The sequence below is a fragment of the Scyliorhinus canicula genome, chromosome 15 (genome assembly GCF_902713615.1).
Source record: "Scyliorhinus canicula chromosome 15, sScyCan1.1, whole genome shotgun sequence".
Taxonomy (NCBI): domain Eukaryota; kingdom Metazoa; phylum Chordata; class Chondrichthyes; order Carcharhiniformes; family Scyliorhinidae; genus Scyliorhinus; species Scyliorhinus canicula.
In genome coordinates this window covers 12,018,528-12,026,635 of record NC_052160.1, presented here as the reverse complement: position 1 = coordinate 12,026,635, position 8,108 = coordinate 12,018,528, and positions in this window count along the sequence as shown.

Genomic DNA, 8,108 nt, shown 5'->3' with positions numbered 1-8,108 from the left:
CGTGGAACACATTCACGCCGCTGTCAAGGCACCAAAATATGGGGCACAATTCTCCCCTACCTGGCGGGGCGGGGGGTCCCGGCGTAGCGGAGTGGCGCCAACCACTCCGGCGTCGGGCCTCCCAAAAGTTGTGGAATTCTCCGCACCTTTAGGGGCTAGTCCCGCACCGGAGTGGCTCCCGCTCCGCCGACTGATGCCAGCGGCCTTTGGCGCCACGCCGATCGGCATTGGGGCTGGCCAAAAGGCCTTTGCCGGTCGGCGTGAATCCACGCACGTGCTGGAGCGTCAGCGACCGCTGATGTCACCACCGGCGCATGCGCGGTGGAGGAGGTCTCTTCTGCCTCCGCCATGGTGGAGGCCATGCTGGTGGCGGAAGAAAAAGAGTGCCCCCACGGCACTGGCCCGCCCGCCAATCGGTGGGCCCCGATCGCGGGCCAGGCCACCGTGGGGGCACCCCCCAGGAACCGATAGCCCCACGCCCCCCCAGGACCCCAGGGGCCCGCTCGCGCTGCCAATCCCGCCGGCACAGAGGTGGTTTAAACCACGTCGGTGGGAGAGGCCTGACAGCGGCGGAACTTCGGCCCATCGCAGGCCGGAGAATCGCCGCAGGGGGCACGGCGATCGGCGGGGCGCGATTCCCGCTCCCGCCGATTCCCGGGTGGCAGAGAATTCCGCCACGGTGGGGGCGGGATTTACGCCGGCCCCGGGCGATTCCCCGACCCTGCCGGGGGGGGGGGGGTCGAAGAATTCCGCCCATGGTATTCCGCCGCCGGACTCGATTTTCGCCCGGCGCATGATTTTCCGTCCGATCGTGCTTCTCGATTCTAGTGTTGTTGGATGGTGAATCCCTCCCATAGTTTGAGGAAGTATTTACAGCTCATGTCGGGCCTGCCAAGGTTAAGTGGATGTGAAACAAAATGTCACAGACAAAACATTCCAGCTCGTCTTAGATGGTTTCTGTCGTATGCTGTTAATGTATATGAGCACTCTATAAGATTAATTAAACTTTTAATTATGTCTACTGAGCTGGGCTTGGAGACAATCGAAGCCAAGGTCATGGAGACAAATTCTTTCCCAGGAATAAATATTGTGAATTTATTAGTGTGCAGGTGGATTGTACGTTCCATTTAACAAAGGGAAAGGCAGACTAATTGATGTACTCCTAAATTGTGCTGAAGCTGCTCAAAGCATATAAAGTGTTTTATTCATTAAACATTTACATGGGCAGCGGATAAAGTCCATCTATAGTTCCAAACATTGATTGATTTTGCACAATATGTCTGGTAGTGCGCACTGTGCATCCAACTCAAACCACAAGATGCTCTGTCGAGTCACTGTGGCCATTTCCTAAATTATTAAGGTGCCAGTCAGATCCAAAAGATATTTGCTGGCTCCCACTATATTGTTGTGTGTAACATACATTTAGCACTGCTGCTTTCATGTACGGCAGTGACAACTGTGGCAGACCGGAGTGCCTCTGCTCAGTCATATGGAAATAGGGACCCTTAATAACCCAGCTTTCCAACTGAGGCATTGTTACTTTCTTGTGCACTAAATTGGAAGATGGTCTAGGTGCAATCCAGAGATCCAACACCCAGATATGTGCGACCATTTCCCTTTGCCAATCACGGCTGAGCTGGCAGCAAAATCATCACCGAGCCTGCGGGTTGTGGGTTCCGGTCCACCCGAGAGCGTTGAGTACAAAATCTGGGCTGAAACGAGTGCTACGCTGAGGAAGTGAGGAGGTGTCATCTTTCAGCAAAGATGTTAAACTGAGGCCCCGATGCAAGAAGCGTCCATGTTGTCTTCTTGTTGCTGTCAGACCAATTTAATCCCTCAACCGACATCACTGAAGCAGCTCATCTGCCCATTATCACATTGCTGTTTGTGGGATCTTTCTGTGCATGGTAGCACAGTGGTTAGCACTGTGGCTTCACAGCGCCAGGGTCCCATGTTCGATTCCCGGCTTGGGTCACTGTCTGTGCGGAGTCTGCACGTTCTCCCTGTGTCTGTGTGGGTTTCCTCCGGGTGCTCCAGTTTCCTCCCACAAGTCCCGAAAGACGTGCTGTTAGATAATTTGGGCATCCCGACTTCTCCCTCTGTGTACTGAACAGGTGCCGGAATGTGGTGACTAGGGGCTTCTCACAGTAACTTCATCGCAGTGTTAACGTAAGCCTACTTGTGACAATAAAGATTATTATTATTAGACAATTCTGCTCCTGCCATACGTTCATCGCAACAGTGACCACGCTTCAGTTGGCTGTGAAATTATTTGGGACACTCTGAACTTGATGAAAGGTGCTACATCAATGCAGGTCTTCTTTTCATAGTGTTTCACTGTGCCATTGAGCACAGTACAATTCCAATAGCATTTGCATTCGCTGGCCATTAGCATGGTAACATCACCTCCTTTCAATACTTCCATTGCTTCTGTGGATCTTTTGGGAGCCTCAAACTCAAAAACGCAATGGTTCAATTTTGGGATTGTTTTCTGTCGATTGCAATGGACTATGGATGACTGGAGATAGTCAGGAAACAATGAGAAGGAAGAGAGAGACTTTTAGGAAGCAAATCAACAGAGGCATTAGTGGACTGCAGAAAGTGAAGGATGCAGCTTAAGCAATTAGGAGAAGCAAAGAGGCGATATGAGAAATCTCTAGCTGGTAAAAGTAGGGAAAATCCTAAGATATTCTACAAGTATATCAATAGGAAGAGGATAACTATGGAAAAAGTAGGACCCATTAGGGACCAAGGGGGAATATGTGGCTGGAGCCGTAGGCCATTGGTAGGGTGTTAAATGAATATTTCCCATCTGTCTTCACCCAAGAGAATGAGGGGGTAGATATGGAACTCGGGGAGAGAGATTGTGAGGTTATTCAGCAAGTTGTGAAAGGGAGTGACAAGGTATTGGAGGTGTTGGCAAGCTTAAAAGTGGAAAATCTCCAGGTCCGGACAAATTGTGTCGCAGGTTGCTATGGGAGGCGAGGGAGGAGATTGCAGGGGCTCCGATCCAAATTTTTAATTTTTCTCTGGCCACGGGAGAGATGCCAGAGGACTGGAGAACCGCAAATGTGGTCCCACTATTTAAGAAAGGCTGTCGGGATCAACCAGGGAGCTACAGGCCCGTGAGTCTTACGTCAGTGGTGGAGAAACTAATGGAGAAAGTTCTGAAGGAGAGAATCTATCTCCACTTGGAGAGACGAGGTTTGATCAGGAATAGTCCGCATGGCTTTGTCAGAGGAAGGTCATGCCTAAAACATTTGATTGAATGTTTGAGCACGTGACAAAGTGTGTAGATAGGGGTAGTGTAGTTGATGTAGTTTACATGGATTTCAGAAAAGCCTTTGACAGGGTCCCACATGGGAGACTTATAAAGAAGGCAAATACACATGGGATACAGGGGAACTTGATCAGGTGGATTGAAGCTGACTGAGCTAAAGGAGACAAAGGATGATGACAGGGGACTGCTTTAGTGACTGGAAGCTAGTGTCCAGTGACGTACCACAGGGATCTGCGCTCGGTCCCTATTATTCACCATTTATATAAATTACTTAGGTGACTATGTGGGGGGTAGGATCAGTAAGTTTGCAGATGGTAGACAGATCGGCTGGGTGGTTAACAGTGAGGCTGAGAGTCTTGGGTTACAGGAAGATATAGACGGGGTGGTCAAATGGGCAGAAAAGTGGCAACACTCTTACAACAGTCTTACAACACCAGGTTAAAGTCCAACAGGTTTGTTTCAAACACTAACTTTCAGAGCACTGCTCCTTCCTCAGGTGAATGAAGAGGTATGTACCAGAAACATATATATAGACAAATTCAAAGATGCCAGACAATGCTTAGAATGCGAGCATTTGCAGGTAATTAAATCTTTACATATCCAGAGATAGGGGTAACCCCAGGTTAAAGAGATGTGAATTGTCTCAAGCCAGGACAATTGGTAGGATTTTGAAAGCCCAGGCCAGATGGTGGAGAGTGAATGTAATGCGACATAAATCCCAGGTCCCAGTTGAGGCGGCACTCATGTGTACAGAACTTGGCTATAAGTTTCTGCTCGACGATTCTGCATTGTCGCACGTCCTGAAGGCCGCCTTGGAGAACGCTTACCCGGAGATCAGAGGCTGGATGCCCTTGACTGCTGAAGTGTTCCCCGACTGGAAGGGAACATTACTGCCTGGTGATTGTCGCACGATGCCCGTTCATCCGTTGTCACAGGATCTGCATGGTCTTGCCAATGTACAACGTTGGCCGAGTCGCATGAGTACGTACCGCGTACCTGGTGGGTGGTGTTCTTATGTGTAATGGTGGTATCCATGTCGATGATCTGGCACGTCATGCAGAGATTGCTCTGGCAGGGTTGTGTGGTGTTGTGGTCACTGTTCTGAAGGCTGGGTAGTTTGCTGCAAACAATGGTTTGTTTGAGGCTGCGCGGTTGTTTGAAGGCAAGTAGTAGGGGTGTGGGGATGACCTTAGCGAGATGTTCACCTTCATCGATGACGTGTTGAAGGCTGCGAAGAAGATGTCGTAGTTTCTCCGCTCTGGGAAAGTACTGGACGACGAAGGGTATTCTGTCGGTTGCGTCCCGTGTTTTATCAATTGTGGCATAGATTATAAAAACAAAAACAAAGGAAGTCAAGGTGGAGTTGCGTAGAACATTGGTGAGGCCACAGCTGGAGTATTGTGTGCAGTTCTGGTCGCCTCATTATAGGAAGGATGTGATTGCACGGGAGGGGGTGCAGAGGAAATTCACCAGGATGTTGCCTGGAATGGAACATTTTAGTTATGAAGAGAGGTTAGATAGGCTTGGATTGTTTTTGCTGGAGCAGAGAAGACTGAGGGGTGACCTGATTGAGGTGTACAAGATTATGAGGGGGATGGACAGGGTGGATAGGTGACAGCTGTTTCCCTGAGTTGAAGGGGACACAAGTTCAAGATGACAGGCGGGAAGTTCAGGGGGAATTTGGGGAAAAAAGTTTTCCCCAGAGGGCGGTTACAGTTTGGAATGCCCCGCCTGAGGGTGGTACATAGAACAGTACAGCACAGAACAGGCCCTTCGGCCCTCGATGTTGTGCCGAGCAATGATCACCCTACTCAAACCCACATATCCACCCTATACCCGTAACCCAACAACCCCCCCCCCCTCCCCCCCTTAACCTTACTTTTATTAGGACACTACGGGCAATTTAGCATGGCCAATCCACCTAACCCGCACATCTTTGGACTGTGGGAAGAAACCGGAGCATCCGGAGGAAACCCACGCAGACATGGGGAGGACGTGCAGACTCCACACAGAAAGTGACCCAGCCGGGAATCGAACCTGGGACCCTGGAGCTGTGAAGCATTTATGCTAACCACCATGCTACCCTGCTGCCCCGTAGAGGTAGGGTTGCCTCACATCTTTAAAAAGTACCTGGATGAGCACTTGGCACGTGTTAAAATTCGAGGCTATGGGTCAAATGCAGGAAATGGGATTAGGATTGGCAGATCAGATGCCTTTCATGCAGCAGTGCAAACTCGATGGCTGAAGGGCCTTATCTGCACTGTGTTATTCTGTGTTCTGTGATCCTGTACAATGTTTCTGCGTTAAAGATCGTCCTTGTTGGTGAACACTTGGTCCCTTTGACTTCAAAAGTATCCTCGCCAACTTTCTTACTTAGCTACGGTTTTGATAATGCATCCAGCATATTGAACAAAAAAAATTCTGTTTGTTATTTTAGCCACCGGCGTTGTTCTCTGCCACCTTTTGTACACTAATTGGCGGCTGTCTTTCCTGCATTAAAATGGTAACTACACTTGAAAAGTAATTGATTGTCTGTAAAGTGCTTTGGGACATCCTCAGGGTGAATATTTTCAATTAATCCATGGGATATGGGTGCCATTGCCTGGACCGCCAATTGCACATCCCTAATATTTTTTATTCATTTACGTGATGTGGTGTGGCTCGCTGGCTAAGCCAGCATTGATTGCTCATCCCGGATTTCCCTTCCAAAGGTGGTGGTGAGCTGCCTTCTTGAACCGCTGCAGTACCTGAGGTGTAAGTACACCCACAGTGCTGTTAGGGAAGGAATTCTAGGATTTTGACCCGGCGACATTGAAGGAATTCTGATATATTTCCAAGTCAGGATGGTGAGTGACTTGGAGGGGAACATCCAGGTGGTAGTGTTCCCAGGTATGTGTTGTAGATGGTATACACGCTGCCACTGTGCACGCTGCTGAAGGTGGTGTTGAAAGTGGTGGATTTCTGTTAAATCGTTCATGTTACGTGAGCGGCGCTGGCTGGGCCAGCATTTATTGCCCATCGCTGAGGGCCTGAGGGCATTTAAGAGTCAACCCACATTGCCGTTACATGTAGGTCAGACCAGGTAAGGGCGACAGGTTTCCTTTCCTAAGGGGCATTAGTGAACCCGATGAGTTTTTACGACCTGGTTGTCATTAGACTTATAATTCAGGTTTTTACTTAAATCAACTTTTACCATCTGCCATGGCAGGATTCAAACCCTGGTTCCCAGAGCATTATTACCCTGGGTCGCTGAATTCCTAGTCCAGCGACAATAGCACAACACCACTGCCACACCTGGGGTATCAGTCAAGTGGGCATCATGGTTCTGGAAGGTGTCCAGTTTCTTGAATAATGTTCAGTAAGAAGTCTTACAACACCAGGTTAAAGTCCAACATGTTTGTTTCAAACACTAGCTTTCGGAGCACTGCTCCTTCCTCACCTGAGGACGGAGCAGTGCTCCGAAAGCTAGTGTTTGAAACAAAGCTGTTGGACTTTAACCTGGTGTTGTCAGACTTCTTACTGTGCTCACCCCAGTCCAACGCCGGCATCTCCACATCTTGAATAATGTTGCCATGGCACTGTATAAATGCAAACACTTTCTTTTGTTTTATTCCTCCCTGCTCGCTCCTTAACTTAGCAATCGGTAATGCACCATAGCTTTGAATAAAAGTTCGATGGTGACTCGCATCTGAAATGTGAATCTTACAAAAACCCACTGTGAATTTCCAGGATGTCTGTTTTTCAAAGGTACAATATCCATTTTCTGCTACTAGTCTAGCAGATCCTTTCTGTTTGGCCAATTTGATAGTGACCCTCTCATGCCCTTGTTTTTCACCGTGTCAGATACTTGCATATGATGGAGCTTTAATTGAAAAATTACATGCGAGATGAATGGATGAGGAAAGCAAGCGCTCTGCGGTGTTTTATGCTGTGAACTCTCAGACTTCATAATTTATGTGCAATTCATTTCTGGTTTCTGAAACTATAGGTTGGGAAATCAAAACCAGTTGCAATTGGGGTGCAGATAATCAAATCAAACATACTGCCAAAAGAAATGGCCCAATGTAACTTGAGTTGCCTGAACTGCCACATTTAATGCTCCTGCCCCTGCAGTAACATGTGTACGGAGCAGGTCATCAACTCCAGTTTATGTGAATGAAATAAACTCCAAGCACAGAAATGGCCACTCCCCCTGACCCATGACAACATTGTCATCCATAATACTAATAATAATCTTTGTTATTGTCACAAGTAGGCTTACATTAACGCTGCAATGAAGTTACTGTGAAAATCCCCTAGTCACCACATTCCGGCGCCTGTGCGGGTACACAGAGGGAGAATTCAGAATGTCCAATTCACCTAACAAGCACATCTTTCGGGACTTGTGGGAGGAAACCGGAGCGCCCGGAGGAAACACACGCAGACACGGGGAGAACGTGCAGACTCTGCACAGTGACCCAGGGTGGGAATCGAACCTGGGACCCTGGCACTGTGAAGCAACAGTGCTAACCACTGTGCTGGCATGCTGCCCAGAATAAAAAAATAAAAATGCGTTTGTGCAGCAACTTGTCACAATGGCTCGCTGAAGCGTCGGAAGATAGACATCAAATTAACATTGCAATTTTGTTTCCCAGAATGGCAAAAAATAAGTATATTTTTGCCTTGGAGATTTACGTCCCTTCATAGATTCATTCTTCCTGCACGTGGTGACTGGAAGAGAGATTGCAGTCAAAATCCTTTTCATGACTCATTGGTCTTTTTCAAAATCTTTTGTCAAGGTTTGTTACGACCTTGGTCGGGAATCTTTTTTGAAGTTATTGGAGCCTTG